Genomic DNA, 16,047 nt, shown 5'->3' with positions numbered 1-16,047 from the left:
CCACACAACTCTAGAATTTCACGGTTTTCACTATGGCTGGAAGTGACACTACATTTGGTCCATATCTGCCAGAATTTCGCGGTGGATCCGCCTGCAACTCAGACGTTTTGTCGACAAGAATCCATTTCACTATGACTGGACGCGCCGTTGCATTTGGTCCACACAACTCTAGAATTTCACGGTTTTCACTATGGCTGGAAGTGACACTACATTTGGTCCATATCTGCCAGAATTTCGCGGTGGATCCGCCTGCAACTCAGACGTTTTGTCGACAAGAATCCATTTCACTATGACTGGACGCGCCGTTGCATTTGGTCCACACAACTCTAGAATTTCACGGTTTTCACTATGGCTGGAAGTGACACTACATTTGGTCCATATCTGCCAGAATTTCGCGGTGGATCCGCCTGCAACTCAGACGTTTTGTCGACAAGAATCCATTTCACTATGACTGGACGCGCCGTCGCATTTGGTCCACACAACTCTAGAATTTCACGGTTTTCACTATGGCTGGAAGTGACACTACATTTGGTCCATATCTGCCAGAATTTCGCGGTGGATCCGCCTGCAACTCAGACGTTTTGTCGACAAGAATCCATTTCACTATGACTGGACGCGCCGTTGCATTTGGTCCACACAACTCTAGAATTTCACGGTTTTCACTATGGCTGGAAGTGACACTACATTTGGTCCATATCTGCCAGAATTTCGCGGTGGATCCGCCTGCAACTCAGACGTTTTGTCGACAAGAATCCATTTCACTATGACTGGACGCGCCGTTGCATTTGGTCCACACAACTCTAGAATTTCACGGTTTTCACTATGGCTGGCAGTGACACTACATTTGGTCCATATCTGCCAGAATTTCGCGGTGGATCCGCCTGCAACTCAGACGTTTTGTCGACAAGAACCCATTTCACTATGACTGGACGCGCCGTTGCATTTGGTCCACACAACTCTAGAATTTCACGGTTTTCACTATGGCTGGCAGTGACACTACATTTGGTCCATATCTGCCAGAATTTCGCGGTGGATCCGCCTGCAACTCAGACGTTTTGTCGACAAGAATCCATTTCACTATGACTGGACGCGCCGTTGCATTTGGTCCACACAACTCTAGAATTTCACGGTTTTCATTATGGCTGGCAGTGACACTACATTTGGTCCATATCTGCCAGAATTTCGCGGTGGATCCGCCTGCAACTCAGACGTTTTGTCGACAAGAATCCATTTCACTATGACTGGACGCGCCGTTGCATTTGGTCCACACAACTCTAGAATTTCACGGTTTTCACTATGGCTGGAAGTGACACTACATTTGGTCCATATCTGCCAGAATTTCGCGGTGGATCCGCCTGCAACTCAGACGTTTTGTCGAGAAGAATCGCACTGACCGGCGTACTTCAACTTTGGAGTGCACTTCCAGCAGCACACTGTCGCACACTGTCACGCACATGTTATCCGTACCACAACAGAAGTGTGTCTGCAGGAAACCTGAAACATATACGCTCTCCTCACAATGTGCCACACTTGTTGCACAATGGTCTTAGCATAGGGCAACATGCGTAACTTAGTTTTTCAAGTCCCCTCGTGTGCACCAAACATACTGTAAATCTTGCCAGGTAAAATAAATGCATAAACGAAATAAGTAACCTTGGCGGATGTCAAGTGCATTTTAAGCCAAAATTAAAACACAAAGAAAACTAAAAGCACACTGCAAGGTAAAATCAACTTAGATATGAGATCATTCTAACAAGGGAACCTCCCCATCGCACCCCCGTCAGATTTAGTTATAAGTTGGCACATTGGATAGGCCTTGAAAAACTGAACACACATCAATTGAGAAAACAGGAAGAAGTTGTGTGGAACTGTGAAAAAATAAACAAAATATACAAACTGAGTAGTTCATGGCAAAATAGGCGACATCAAGGACACTAAGAACGCAGGAGCGCCGTGGTCTCGTGGTAACGTGAGTAGCTGCGGAATGAAAGGCCCGTGGTTCAAATCTTCCGTCGAGTGAAAAATCTTAACTTTTTATTTTCAGTTTATGTGACAAACTCTTATGTTTTCATCACTTTTTTGGGAGTGGTTATCACATCCACAAGAAAACCTAAATCGGGCAAGGTAGAAGAATCTTTTTACCCATTCGCCAAGTGTACAAGTTAGGTGGGTCGACAACATATTCCTGTCATGTGACGTACATGCCGTCACCAGTGTCGTATAGAATATATCAGATGTGTTTTCCTGTGGAGGAATCGGTTGACCTATGACCTTGCGATCAAATGTTTTCGGTTCCCATTGGAGAGGCACGTCCTTTCGTCTACTAATCGCACGGTTTTGCGATGCGGTCGCAAAACACAGACACTAAACTTATTACAGTGAACAGAGACGTCAATGAACGAACGGACAGATAATAACTATGCAAAAGTAAAATCTTCACTCGAGAGAAGACTTGAACCAAGGACCTCTCGTTCAGCAGCTGCTCACGCTACCACGGGACCACGGCGCTCCTGAGCTTATGTTCTCCATGATGTTGCCTATGTGATCCATGGACTACTCAGTTTGTATATTTTGCTTATTTTTTCGCAGTTCCACACAACTTCTTCCTGTTTTCTCAATTGATCTGTGTTCAGTTTATCAAGGCCTATCCACTGTGCCAACTTATAACTAAATCTGAGGGGGGTGCGATGGGGAGGTTCCCTTGTAAGTGTAGGAGCGTTCACGTGAGGTAGTGATGGTAAGTAATAGGTATACTATAGTATAAAATAAACTGACCCATACCTGCACAGACCATGTGGCACGGTAGACGACGGCGTCGTGGTAACGGCTTTGTTGTGAAATACCACCACACGACAAAGCCTAGTTTAGACGACGACAGTAGGTTGCAGGCAACTGCACTTCCGGCCACTGCGCATGCGCGCCGAGCGTTTGCGCAACTCGTTGGTGAAACTAAACACTTTCGGCGTGTTCTAACTTTGGCGACACTAGTTGCATGAGTTTTGAGGTTATGTGTGTTCGTAGAGTGTAGACACACTGAAATATGATTTGGGGAACGGAGAACAGTGTTCGCTTTTTGCATATCTATGTTTTGCATAAGTGTTTGTGGGATTTCAGTGATGCTGATTACAAAAATAATCAACATGTTGCTGCCGCTGAGACCATCATGTGCGATCATAACATAGATGGTTTGACAATATCTGAGCTGCAGGGAAAAATTTATTGAGTTAGGAGCACATATACAACTGAATTAAGAAAAATACAAGCAAGTGTAATTCTAGCTGTGGCAATGCTCTCGTCTACAAGACTAAAATCCCAGCATTCGAGTTGGCCAACTCTTTGTTAAGGAATACAGTTGACAGGAGGAAAGGCTACACAAATTCAAGAAGCTGCATTCTTTATTCAGTATTGATCTATTTAAAACGTCGTTGAAATATTGCCACTGCAGAGATCTATCTTCAAGAGAGTAGTTTGTAAACCATTCGCTTCTTAATGCGGCCTGCTTCGAATAATTATTGTTGCTTGTGTTAATAATTATTACTCTTAATGTTAATAATTATTGGTGTTAATGAAATAGCGTCATCACCAACTAAATCTGTATCTTATAGCATGCCGAGTGTTCTCGAATGTAATGCACGCAATATGATCCATAATTTCAGTTCTGGCGACAGTGCTTCATGCATTACAGCACCTTTTTTCCTTATCGCATAATTAACTCTATTTAGAAGAAACGTGAACAGTCCTGGTGATATTCTAAGATAATTAAAAGAACATCTTGGATCTTCTATTATAAATTATTTCAACAAGGATGCTGAGTACCCGAGCTGACGTCTTTTCTTCATCCAGTCGCGAATCGAAACACGTTTCTTATTTTTTTCTTATGCATCGATTCCACGCAACAAGCTTTAACTCCAACATAACTCGTGCGACGTGCAGCTGCCAAAACTTTATTTCAGACACGACTCAAGGACCCACAAAATGACGAAACTGAAGTGTATACTTGTGTCGCCGTGTCTACAGTCATACATGAAAACACTTGCGTGTAACTCATTTCACGCAACGAGTGGCGCAACCCAATGTCGTCGTGTAAACTAGGCTTAAGGGACGTGCAGTTCGACAGTTGCGGCTATGCACAAACTTAAATCTCGCGTCACTTGTAACCTGCAGACAGCGAGTCAGCAAACGATGCCTTAACGGCTTATGTCACCACGACCAATAATTCGACAAATACAGACGTCCGAAGTCAATAGTTTTCACTAGAATGCCGAAATATAAATTGTCGCATAAAGAAAGCATCAACCAAATAAAAACATATTGACTACAAGCAGCCAGAAAGAAATATCATAAAACAAGAGAGGGGTACAATACGTAATGTAGCGGACAATGTCACTGACGACGAAACTGATAATACAGGGTGATTCAAAAAGAATACCACAACTTTAGGAATTTAAAACTCTGCAACGACAAAAGGCAGAGCTAAGCACTATCTGTCGGCGAATTAAGGGAGCTATAAAGTTTCATTTAGTTGTACATTTGTTCGCTTGAGGCGCTGTTGACTAGGCGTCAGCGTCAGTTGATGCTAAGATGGCGACCGCTCAACAGAAAGCCTTTTGTGTTATTGAGTACGGCAGAAGTGAATCGACGACAGTTGTTCAGCGTGCATTTCCAACGAAGTATGGTGTTAAACCTCCTGATAGGTGGTGTATTAAACGTTGGTATAAACAGTTTACAGAGAATGGGTGTTTATGCAAAGGGAAAAGTTCTGGACGGCCGAGAACGAGTGATGAAAATGTAGCACGCATCCAGCAAGCATTTGTTCGCAGCCCAGGAAAATCGACTTGCAGAGCTAGCAGACAGCTGAAAATTCCACAATCAACTGTATGGAGAGTCCTACGAAAATGGTTAGTTATGAAACCTTATCGTCTGAACGTCAACTACCCGAGGCGATGGATCGGCCGCCAGGCAGCCCGTGACAGAGCACTTCATCACTGGCCTCCAAGAAGCCCTGATCTTACCCCCTGCGATTTTTTGTTATGGGGGTATGTTAAGGATATGGTGTTTCGGCCACCTCTCCCAGCCACCATTGATGATTTGAAACGAGAAATAACAGCAGCTATCCAAACTGTTACGCCTGATATGCTACACAGAGTGTGGAACGAGTTGGAGTATCAGGTTGATATTGCTCGTGTGTCTGGAGGGGGCCATATTGAACATCTCTGAACTTGTTTTTGAGTGAAAAAAAAACCTTTTTAAATACTCTTTGTAATGATGTACAACAGAAGGTTATATTATGTTTCTTTCATTAAATACACATTTTTAAAGTTGTGGTATTCTTTTTGAATCACCCTGTACACTGCTCAAGAGAATTAGGGGACCTATGACTTTCGGCGTCTGCCACACTCCATTGATCAACAGTTGAGGACTGAGTGTATTACCGAATGATACTTTTATCGTTCACAAATTAAGTACACAACAAAACACTACTACATCCTCGATCGTTTACATAAAAAGAACTGAAATCTCCGACAGATGTCGAAAACAGTGTGAAAACAATCATTCATTCCGTCAGCCTGGGCGCTTTTCTTTGGACTATGAGAGCTTCAATAACGTGTATGTCCCCCACGAGCGTTTATCACTGCCTGCCACTTATATTGCATGCTCCGAATAAGTCTATGGAGGTCATCCTGTGGTATCCATGCTCATCCTTCAATGAGAACTCATGAAAGTTCTTCGAGAATCGGTGGTGGGACAGGACGACTATAAACACGTCTGTCAAGCACTATGGCGTTTGGGTCGGGAGTCACTGCCAGCCATTCTATTACTTCAATGCCCTCACTTCGGAGCACATCCCTGCTGACCCCTGCCACATAGGCCGTAGCGTTAGAAGGAATTCAGGGCCACCACCGTACGCAGCAGCTGCCACAGGATCCAACAGAATCTGTTCGATCCACTGCCTGGCGGTAAGGTGACAACGACGAGATCTGTATGGCTGTCAACACTGAAGCCTCCCCACAGCATCACAGAAACTTGGACATCTGCCGATTTCCTGGACAACATTTGGCAGGTACCGCTCACCAAGGGTCTCCGCACACGAACACGGCCGTCACATTGTAACAGAGGGCATTTGGGCTCATCTGTGAATAACACGTTTTGACCGAGCGAGGTGGCGCAGTGGGTAGTACACTGGACTCGCATTCAGGAAGACGACAGTTCGAACCCGCGTCCAGCCATCCTGATTTAGATTTTCCGCAGTTTCACTAAATCAGTTCAGGCAAATGCCGGGGTGGTTAAGCGCACGGCGGACTTCCTTCCCCATCCTTCCCTAGTCCGGTGGGACCGACGACCTCGCTGTCTGGTCCCTTCCCACGACTCAACCAACCAATCGTCCAACACGTTTCGGCAGTGACGAAGTTTTCAACGGACATGGGAATGACAGAACTGAAGGCGAACTGCAAAATGTTGTGACGTCAAGTGCGGTGCTCGAACAGGACGCCTGGGTTGTAATTTCCTTTCTGGTAACAAGTCTGATCGAACATAGAGGCTACAGTGGCCCTTCTGAGATGGCTTGCAGTGCTCTGGTGGTATCCGTACGACGCCGCAACACAGTGATATGGGTCTGCGACCTTGTCCAGCGCGCCTTGTGTAATGACATGTCTTCGTGTAGCGCGTGCACAAGCTACAGACGACACATGGCAAGGCATTGGCATCTGCAGCAACACGACGGAAAATCCACCCTGCCTGGATCAAACAGACCAACCTTGCAACTTGCATTGCACTAAGACGTCGCACTGCATGTGCTTGGTTGAACAGAACGTCTAAAAGTGACAACTGCCACCTGTGTGCCTCACTAGGACACGCTGCGACACTGGTACTCACTTCCTTCTGAGGAGCACCTGACACTGTTATGCATAACACTGCAAACGGATGGTGAATGATTTCAGTTGTTGCCTGCGGTGAAAGCGAAAATGTCACGCCATGCAATAAGACCACAGGTACCGCCTGTTTCAAAATAGATTTAACATACCGAACGTTGATAAACGTGTTCCCCTAATTCTTTCGAATTCATGTGGAAATTATGCAGGTCAGTTTCCTGACAACCCGTCTGTCAATATTGACTACACACAGTGGCGGATTTAGAGGGTCAGGGGGACAAGGGCACTTGCCCCCCCCCCCCCCCCCCCACACCCCCCAGAAGGTGTTAGTATAAATAGGCAAAATAATGTGAACACCTTTACTTATTTGGGAATAAATGGTTGGACCCCCCATTTGCCCGCCGGCCGGGTTGGCCGAGCGGTTCTAGCCGCTACAGTCTGGAACCGCTCGACCGCTACGGTAGCAGGTTCGAATCCTGCCTCGGGCATGGATGTGTGTGATGTCCTTAGGTTAGTTAGGTTTAAGTAGTTCTAAGTCCTAGGGGACTGATGACCTCAGAAGTTAGCCCGTAATACAGCCACGATTCTTCTTGGAATATTGGCATATAATGATTGCATAGTCTCCAGTGGAACGTTATGCCACTTTTCGATCAGAACCTCTTCTAACTCTTGAGTGACGAGGGAGGAGGAAATCTGCTCCTGACTCTGCGCTCCAATAGTGCCCACAGGGATTCGGTAATGTTCAAGTCCGGGGACTGTGCTGGCCAGAGAAGACGCTGCAATTCGGTTTTCATGCACCTCATACCACGCCTGGCCGTGTGAATGGGTGCATTATCGTCATGAAATATGGCATCATTGTTGCGGAACATATTTTTATTTATTTATTTATTTTTTTTTTTTTACGTGGTACTGTTTTATGGGACCAAACTTCTGAGATCATGAGATCATGGGCCCCTAAGCTTACACACTACTTAATATACACTCCTGGAAATGGAAAAAAGAACACATTGACACCGGTGTGTCAGACCCACCATACTTGCTCCGGACACTGCGAGAGGGCTGTACAAGCAATGATCACACGCACGGCACAGCGGACACACCAGGAACCGCGGTGTTGGCCGTCGAATGGCGCTAGCTGCGCAGCATTTGTGCACCGCCGCCGTCAGTGTCAGCCAATTTGCCGTGGCATACGGAGCTCCATCGCAGTCTTTAACACTGGTAGCATGCCGCGACAGCGTGGACGTGAACCGTATGTGCAGATGACGGACTTTGAGCGAGGGCGTATAGTGGGCATGCGGGAGGCCGGGTGGACGTACCGCCGAATTGCTCAACACGTGGGGCGTGAGGTCTCCACAGTACATCGATGTTGTCGCCAGTGGTCGGCGGAAGGTGCACGAGCCCGTCGACCTGGGACCGGACCGCAGCGACGCACGGATGCACGCCAAGACCGTAGGATCCTACGCAGTGCCGTAGGGGACCGCACCGCCACTTCCCAGCAAATTAGGGACACTGTTGCTCCTGGGGTATCGGCGAGGACCATTCGCAACCGTCTCCATGAAGCTGGGCTACGGTCCCGCACACCGTTAGGCCGTCTTCCGCTCACGCCCCAACATCGTGCAGCCCGCCTCCAGTGGTGTCGCGACAGGCGTGAATGGAGGGACGAATGGAGACGTGTCGTCTTCAGCGATGAGAGTCGCTTCTGCCTTGGTGCCAATGATGGTCGTATGCGTGTTTGGCGCCGTGCAGGTGAGCGCCACAATCAGGACTGCATACGACCGAGGCACACAGGGCCAACACTCGGCATCATGGTGTGGGGAGCGATCTCCTACACTGGCCGTACACCACTGGTGATCGTCGAGGGGACACTGAATAGTGCACGGTACATCCAAACCGTCATCGAACCCATCGTTCTACCATTCCTAGACCGGCAAGGGAACTTGCTGTTCCAACAGGACAATGCACGTCCGCATGTATCCCGTGCCACCCAACGGGCTCTAGAAGGTGTAAGTCAACTACCCTGGCCAGCAAGATCTCCGGATCTGTCCCCCATTGAGCATGTTTGGGACTGGATGAAGCGTCGTCTCACGCGGTCTGCACGTCCAGCACGAACGCTGGTCCAACTGAGGCGCCAGGTGGAAATGGCATGGCAAGCCGTTCCACAGGACTACATCCAGCATCTCTACGATCGTCTCGATGGGAGAATAGCAGCCTGCATTGCTGCGAAAGGTGGATATACACTGTACTAGTGCCGACATTGTGCATGCTCTGTTGCCTGTGTCTATGTGCCTGTGGTTCTGTCAGTGTGATCATGTGATGTATCTGACCCCAGGAATGTGTCAATAAAGTTTCCTCTTCCTGGGACAATGAATTCACGGTATTCTTATTTTAATTTCCAGGAGTGTAACTTAAACTAAATTACACTAAGGACTACACACACACACACACACATGCCCGAGGGAGAACTCGAACCTCCGACGGGGGAAGCCGCTTTGGGGAAAAACATTTGAATCATGGGACGTCCCTGAGCACTTAAAATGTTCACATAATCGTTGGCTGTAACACGGTCTTTGAGAGTAATGAAGGGAGCAGCAGAATACCATGACATGGCTGCCCACACCACCACATTTCCACCTCCATGCTTAACCGTTGGAGTCAAGCAACCAGGATCGTAGGCTTCTTCACGCGTTTTCCAGGCGTAAACCCTACCCGATGTTGGGAATAACGAAAACGTTGACTCATCGGACCATATGAGGTGTTTCCACTGATCAGCCGTTCAGGATTTTTGCTCCTGACATCATGTTTTACGCTTCTATGCGTAGGTTGTCGTCACTAATGGTTCCGGTATAGCAACTCGTCCATGAAAATTCGCTTTATGGAGTTCTCGGCTGACAGTGTCGATAGATGCGGGGTCTCGAAGATGGCTGCTGAGCTCTGCAGCCACTTTAGCTGCTGTAGTTTTGTGTTGTTTTGACTCAATTCGTGTTAGCATACGACAATCTGTCTCAATTATTTTTGGTTTGCGCCCACTATTAAGTTTACACGACGATGTCTTTCAATGTTTTGTGTAGGCTGTCATGACTGTTCACACAGTTGCTCTTGAAACATTCAGTAAGTTGACTGTCTTGGTTACTGATGCTCCAGCTAATCGGATCCCCACAATCTGCCCTCTTTATAACTCAAATTTTGCTTTCTGTAAGTTGCAGAAGGTAATAAAATGCAATCGTTCCGGAGAAAATGGCTAGAAAACGTATTTGGATGATCTACAGCAACAAATTAAGTGGCAGATTTTGTAAAGTTTGCGTTCTCTTTGGTAGGGCGGAAGCAGGCAACAATAATGTGAAATTAGGCAACAATGATGTGAAATTAGGAAGACTAGTGAATGCACCAATGAAAATGTGCAAGTAAATGAAATTATACACAGTCACAAAGTATCATAAGAGAAATGTAGTTGCCTGGCAGACCTTTCTGCATATGACGGAAGGGGAGTCAACGGATGTTTGAACGAGAAAGGATGAGTTTAGAGGGAGAAGAGTGGACGAAAACAGAAAAAACTGCTAATCCCAATTTTATAAACAATAACGTTATTTGGAGCTCAGAATACGCCCTTGCGGGGCACAGAGACGATGAATTATTCCTGGGTGAAGGCAGTTACGAGATGGACACTGAATGAGTCGAGAAAAATGTAAATGTATGGCATCGTTGTCCGGAAGGCCGCATTTGGAGAAGTTCTGCCGCCAAGTTCAAGCCTTATTTCAGTCGACACCACACTGGGCGACTTGCGCCCCGATGCTGAGGATGAAATAATGATGAGGACAACACAACACCCAGTCCACGAGGGGAGAAAAGCTCCAACCCGGCCCGGAATCAAACCGAGGCCCGCTTGCAGGGGAGGCAAGCACGTTACCACCGAGCAAAGCAGGCGCACAATGATTGGAATTTACTCTAGACGGAAACTTTCGTCCTTTATTGAAATTTCGAATGCACGGCAGGCGATGAAATATTAATACAACACATGCAATCGGTCTCAAAAAAAAAGCCAGTTATATCAGTAAGACAACACAAAATGATTTAATGGATTGCTGTACTGATGTTATTACTGGAAAAATGGTTGATTCCATAAATGAATCCAAATTTTCCACCATAATAGCAGCTGAGACAACGGATATAAGCATCCCTGAACAATTATCGCTATGCATAAGTTTGGTTGGTTGGTTGTTTCGGGGAAGGAGACCAGACAGCGAGGTCATCGGTCTCATCGGATTAGGGAAGGACGGGGAAGGAAGTCGGCCGTGCCCTTTCAAAGGAACCATCCCGGCATTTGCCTGGAGCGATTTAGGGAAATCACGGAAAACCTAAACCAGGATGGCCGGACGCGGGATTGAACCGTCGTCCTCCCGAATGCGAGTCCAGTGTCTAACCACTGCGCCACCTCGCTCGGTGCATAAGTTTCTCTGGTGTTGAGAGTAGATTGTAAGAGAAGAATTTGTAAAAGCCATTGCTGTTACTGACCTGACGGGCGAAAACTTAGCAAACACATCCTGCAGGAGATTAAAGAATATGGCATTGATGCAGCTTATTTCCGAGGACAATCCTATGAGGGAGGAGTAAATATGAGTCGTACATTTAAAGGAGCTCAAACAGTTATATCAGAGGGACAGCCATTAGCAATTTATATTCATTGTGCTAGTCACAGGCTCAGTTTTACTCTAAGCAAAGCCTGTAATCTAGGCAACGTACAAATCGCTTTTGGTATAACTTGTTCAGCACCCAACCTCATCAAGGAATCTGCTCAACGAAGGTACTTAACTACACTCCTGGAAATGGAAAAAAGAACACATTGACACCGGTGTGTCAGACCCACCATACTTGCTCCGGACACTGCGAGAGGGCTGTACAAGCAATGATCACACGCACGGCACAGCGGACACACCAGGAACCGCGGTGTTGGCCGTCGAATGGCGCTAGCTGCGCAGCATTTGTGCACCGCCGCCGTCAGTGTCAGCCAGTTTGCCGTGGCATACGGAGCTCCATCGCAGTCTTTAACACTGGTAGCATGCCGGGACAGCGTGGACGTGAACCGTATGTGCAGTTGACGGACTTTGAGCGAGGGCGTATAGTGGGCATGCGGGAGGCCGGGTGGACGTACCGCCGAATTGCTCAACACGTGGGGCGTGAGGTCTCCACAGTACATCGATGTTGTCGCCAGTGGTCGGCGGAAGGTGCACGTGCCCGTCGACCTGGGACCGGACCGCAGCGACGCACGGATGCACGCCAAGACCGTAGGATCCTACGCAGTGCCGTAGGGGACCGCACCGCCACTTCCCAGCAAATTAGGGACACTGTTGCTCCTGGGGTATCGGCGAGGACCATTCGCAACCGTCTCCATGAGGCTGGGCTACGGTCCCGCACACCGTTAGGCCGTCTTCCGCTCACGCCCCAACATCGTGCAGCCCGCCTCCAGTGGTGTCGCGACAGGCGTGAATGGAGGGACGAATGGAGACGTGTCGTCTTCAGCGATGAGAGTCGCTTCTGCCTTGGTGCCAATGATGGTAGTATGCGTGTTTGGCGCCGTGCAGGTGAGCGCCACAATCAGGACTGCATACGACCGAGGCACACAGGGCCAACACCCGGCATCATGGTGTGGGGAGCGATCTCCTACACTGGCCGTACACCACTGGTGATCGTCGAGGGGACACTGAATAGTGCACGGTACATCCAAACCGTCATCGAACCCATCGTTCTACCATTCCTAGACCGGCAAGGGAACTTGCTGTTCCAACAGGACAATGCACGTCCGCATGTATCCCGTGCCACCCAACGTGCTCTGGAAGGTGTAAGTCAACTACCCTGGCCAGCAAGATCTCCGGATATGTCCCCCATTGAGCATGTTTGTGACTGGATGAAGCGTGGTCTCACGCGGTCTGCACGTCCAGCACGAACGCTGGTCCAACTGAGGCGCCAGGTGGAAATGGCATGGCAAGCCGTTCCACAGGACTGCATCCAGCATCTCTACGATCGTCTCCATGGGAGAATAGCAGCCTGCATTGCTGCGAAAGGTGGATATACACTGTACTAGTGCCGACATTGTGCATGCTCTGTTGCCTGTGTCTATGTGCCTGTGGTTCTGTCAGTGTGATCATGTGATGTATCTGACCCCAGGAATGTGTCAATAAAGTTTCCCCTTCCTGGGACAATGAATTCACGTTGTTCTTATTTCAATTTCCAGCAGTGTAGAAGCAGAAATACAGTCATTGCTACCGGCAGAAAAGACTCACACAGTGAAGAACTTATGTAAAGCATGTTGGATAGGGAGGCATGATGCTGTCCTGTATTTTCGAGACATCTTCCCCAGCCTCACTATTGCGCTGCAGAAACTGTGTAACGTTCGCAGTGGAAGCCGTACTGCAACGACTGCGTTTTCCTCCATGCTGTGCAGTCATCGAAATGTATTGTATGTATGCTTGCCAAAGTGCTTGGGAAAACATTGCCGCCTGCCCGACAACTGCAAGCCAAGAGAATCGATCTACTCCAAGCAATGCAACTGGAGGAAGCAGCGTGCGACAATTTGAAAGAACTTCGTCAGGACAGTATTTTACACTTCCGTCCTGTCTTTATAAGGTGGCATAAGAACTTGCTGAGAAATTTGGCACTGAGATAAAAACCATAGAACAACTGCCCTGTAGAAGAATCGAACGAATGCTCCACCTGACCCACACGAGGAATAGTTTAGGAGTGGCAATCTGGATTCCTTTTATAGATTTTCTGTGTAATTAACTGCTTAGACCGTACCACAGTGGTGTAGGCGAAGTCGACACGAACAATTTTATGTAGGATACTTGCGGTCTATGAGGCTACAGCGCATGCGCCCACGCAAGCTTTCCAGTATCCTCTCAATCTCTTATGCCACCGGCTAAGTCGGCTGTTTAGTTAAACATTATTAATTTAAACTTTTCCTTGAGGGCAACGAAAGAAAAATGACTTTTATAAGCTTAAGGCGAAATGTACAGGGTTACTACAAATGATTGAAGCGATTTCACAGCTCTACAATAACTTTATTATTTGAGATATTTTCACAATGCTTTGCACACACATACATAAACTCAAAAAGTTTTTTTAGGCACAAAAATGTTCGATATGTGCCCCTATAGTGATTCGGCAGACATCAAGCCGATAATCAAGTTCCTCCCACACTCGGCGCAGCATGTCCCCATCAATGAGTTCGAAAGCATCGTTGATGCGAGCTCGAATGCGTGAGGATTCTCTACCGCCCAAATTCGCACATTGTGTCTGTTCACTTCACCATTAAGAAAAAATGTTGCTTCATCACTGAAAACAAGTTTCGCACTGAACGCATCCTCTTCCATGAGCTGTTACAACCGCGCCGAAAATTCGAAGCGTTTGACTTTGTCATCGGGTGTCAGGGCTTGTAGCAATTGTAAACGGTAAGGCTCCTGCTTTAGCCTTTTCCGTAAGATTTTCCAAACCGTCGGCTGTGGTACGTTTAGCTCCCTGCTTGCTTTATTCTTCGACTTCCGCGGGCTACGCGTGAAACTTGGCCGCACGCGTTCAACCGTTTCTTCGCTCACTGCAGGCCGACCCGTTGATCTCCCCTTACAGAGGCATCCAGAAGCTTTAAACTGCGCATACCATCGCCGAATGGAGTTAGCAGTTGGTGGATCTTTGTTGAACTTCGTCCTGAAGTGTCGTTGCACTGTTATGACTGACTGATGTGAGTGCATTTCAAGCACGACGTACGCTTTCTCGGCTCCTGTCGCCATTTTGTCTCACTGCGCTCTCGAGCGTTCTGGTGGCAGAAACCTGAAGTGCGGCTTCAGACGAACAAAACTTTATGAGTTTTTCTACGTATCTGTAGTGTGTCGTGACCATATGTCAATGAATGGAGCTACAGTGAATTTATGAAATCGCTTCAATCATTTGTAATAGCCCTGTACTTAAGTTATTATTGGAAAAATGGTTGATTCCATACAGGAATCCAAATTTTCCACCATAGTAGCAATTTAATTTTACGAGGGTTGGAAATTTAATAGTGGCAACTATTTATTTACAGCTCGTAAAGGATAGAAATGTGTTTCAAAGTTTTACTGACCTTCAAAGTAGTGACCAGCATTGTGTAAAACCTGTTGCCAGCGATGTTAAGTCGTAGGATAGTCCTAGCAGGGCCAGTTGTGTTGACAGTTCGAGCGGCGCGGTCTATTGCCCGACGAATTTGTAGCAGTTCTGAAGCAAATGCCCTGAAGTGTTTCCTTCAGTTTAGAAATCGAGATGAATTTACGATTTCTTAAGTCAGGGGAGTGCAGTAGGTGGTGTAACACTTAGCAGCTCCATCAGTCAAACAAACCAGTAACAGCTTGTACTGTACGTGCTTCAGCATAGTCCTGCAAAATGATGGTCAGGTCCTGCAGAAAGTGTCATCACTTCTGTCTCTATGCTGTTCATTTTTGGAACACAACCTACGACCAACTTAGAGACAGAAGTGATGATACTATTTTGTACGAGCTGTAAATAAATAGTTGCCACTATTAAAGTTCCAACACTAGTACAAGCGCAGCAGTTGTCCATAGCAGCCGCGCGGTCTCAGGCGCCTTGCCACGATTAACGCGGCTTTCTCCCTCGGGGGGATTAGTGTGTGTGTGTGTGTTGTCCTTAGCGTACGTTTGATTAAGTAGTGTGTAAGTCTAGAGAAAGATGACCTCAGCAGTTTGATCCCATAGAAACTTACCACCTAGTTCGTAGTAAGAGGCCAGCAGAACAATCTGTTAATTTATGCTATTAAGATTCACAATATTTTGTGATAAAACTTACACATACAATATATCTGTTTTACTTTTTTTAAGTGCAAGAACAACTGTCTCTTTAATATTCAAGGCACGGCGAGTATGCGCTTTGGCGGCTTTTGTAAGCCACTTTGACGCTGTTCCAGCTTCATAATACAGGGTGATTCAAAAAGAATACCACAACTTTAAAAAAGTGTATTTAATGAAAGAAACATAATATAACCTTCTGTTATACATCATTACAAAGAGTATTTAAAAAGGTTTTTTTTTCACTCAAAAACAAGTTCAGAGATGTTCAATATGGCCCCCTCCAGACACTCGAGCAATATCAACCCGATACTCCAACTCGTTCCACACTCTGTGTAGCATATCAGGCGTAACAG

At 46.9% G+C, this 16,047-nt stretch overlaps 1 protein-coding gene across 1 annotated transcript in view; it reads right to left on the bottom strand.

Moving 5' to 3' along the window:
- LOC126259796 (uncharacterized) overlaps positions 1-16,047 on the bottom strand; it is a 233,611-nt gene that overhangs the window by 121,641 nt on the left and 95,923 nt on the right. The gene's annotated exons all lie outside the window — the stretch shown is intronic.

Source organism: Schistocerca nitens, chromosome 5 (assembly GCF_023898315.1).
Source record: "Schistocerca nitens isolate TAMUIC-IGC-003100 chromosome 5, iqSchNite1.1, whole genome shotgun sequence".
Lineage (NCBI taxonomy): Eukaryota > Metazoa > Arthropoda > Insecta > Orthoptera > Acrididae > Schistocerca > Schistocerca nitens.
This window is presented reverse-complemented; position numbering and strand designations above follow the sequence as displayed.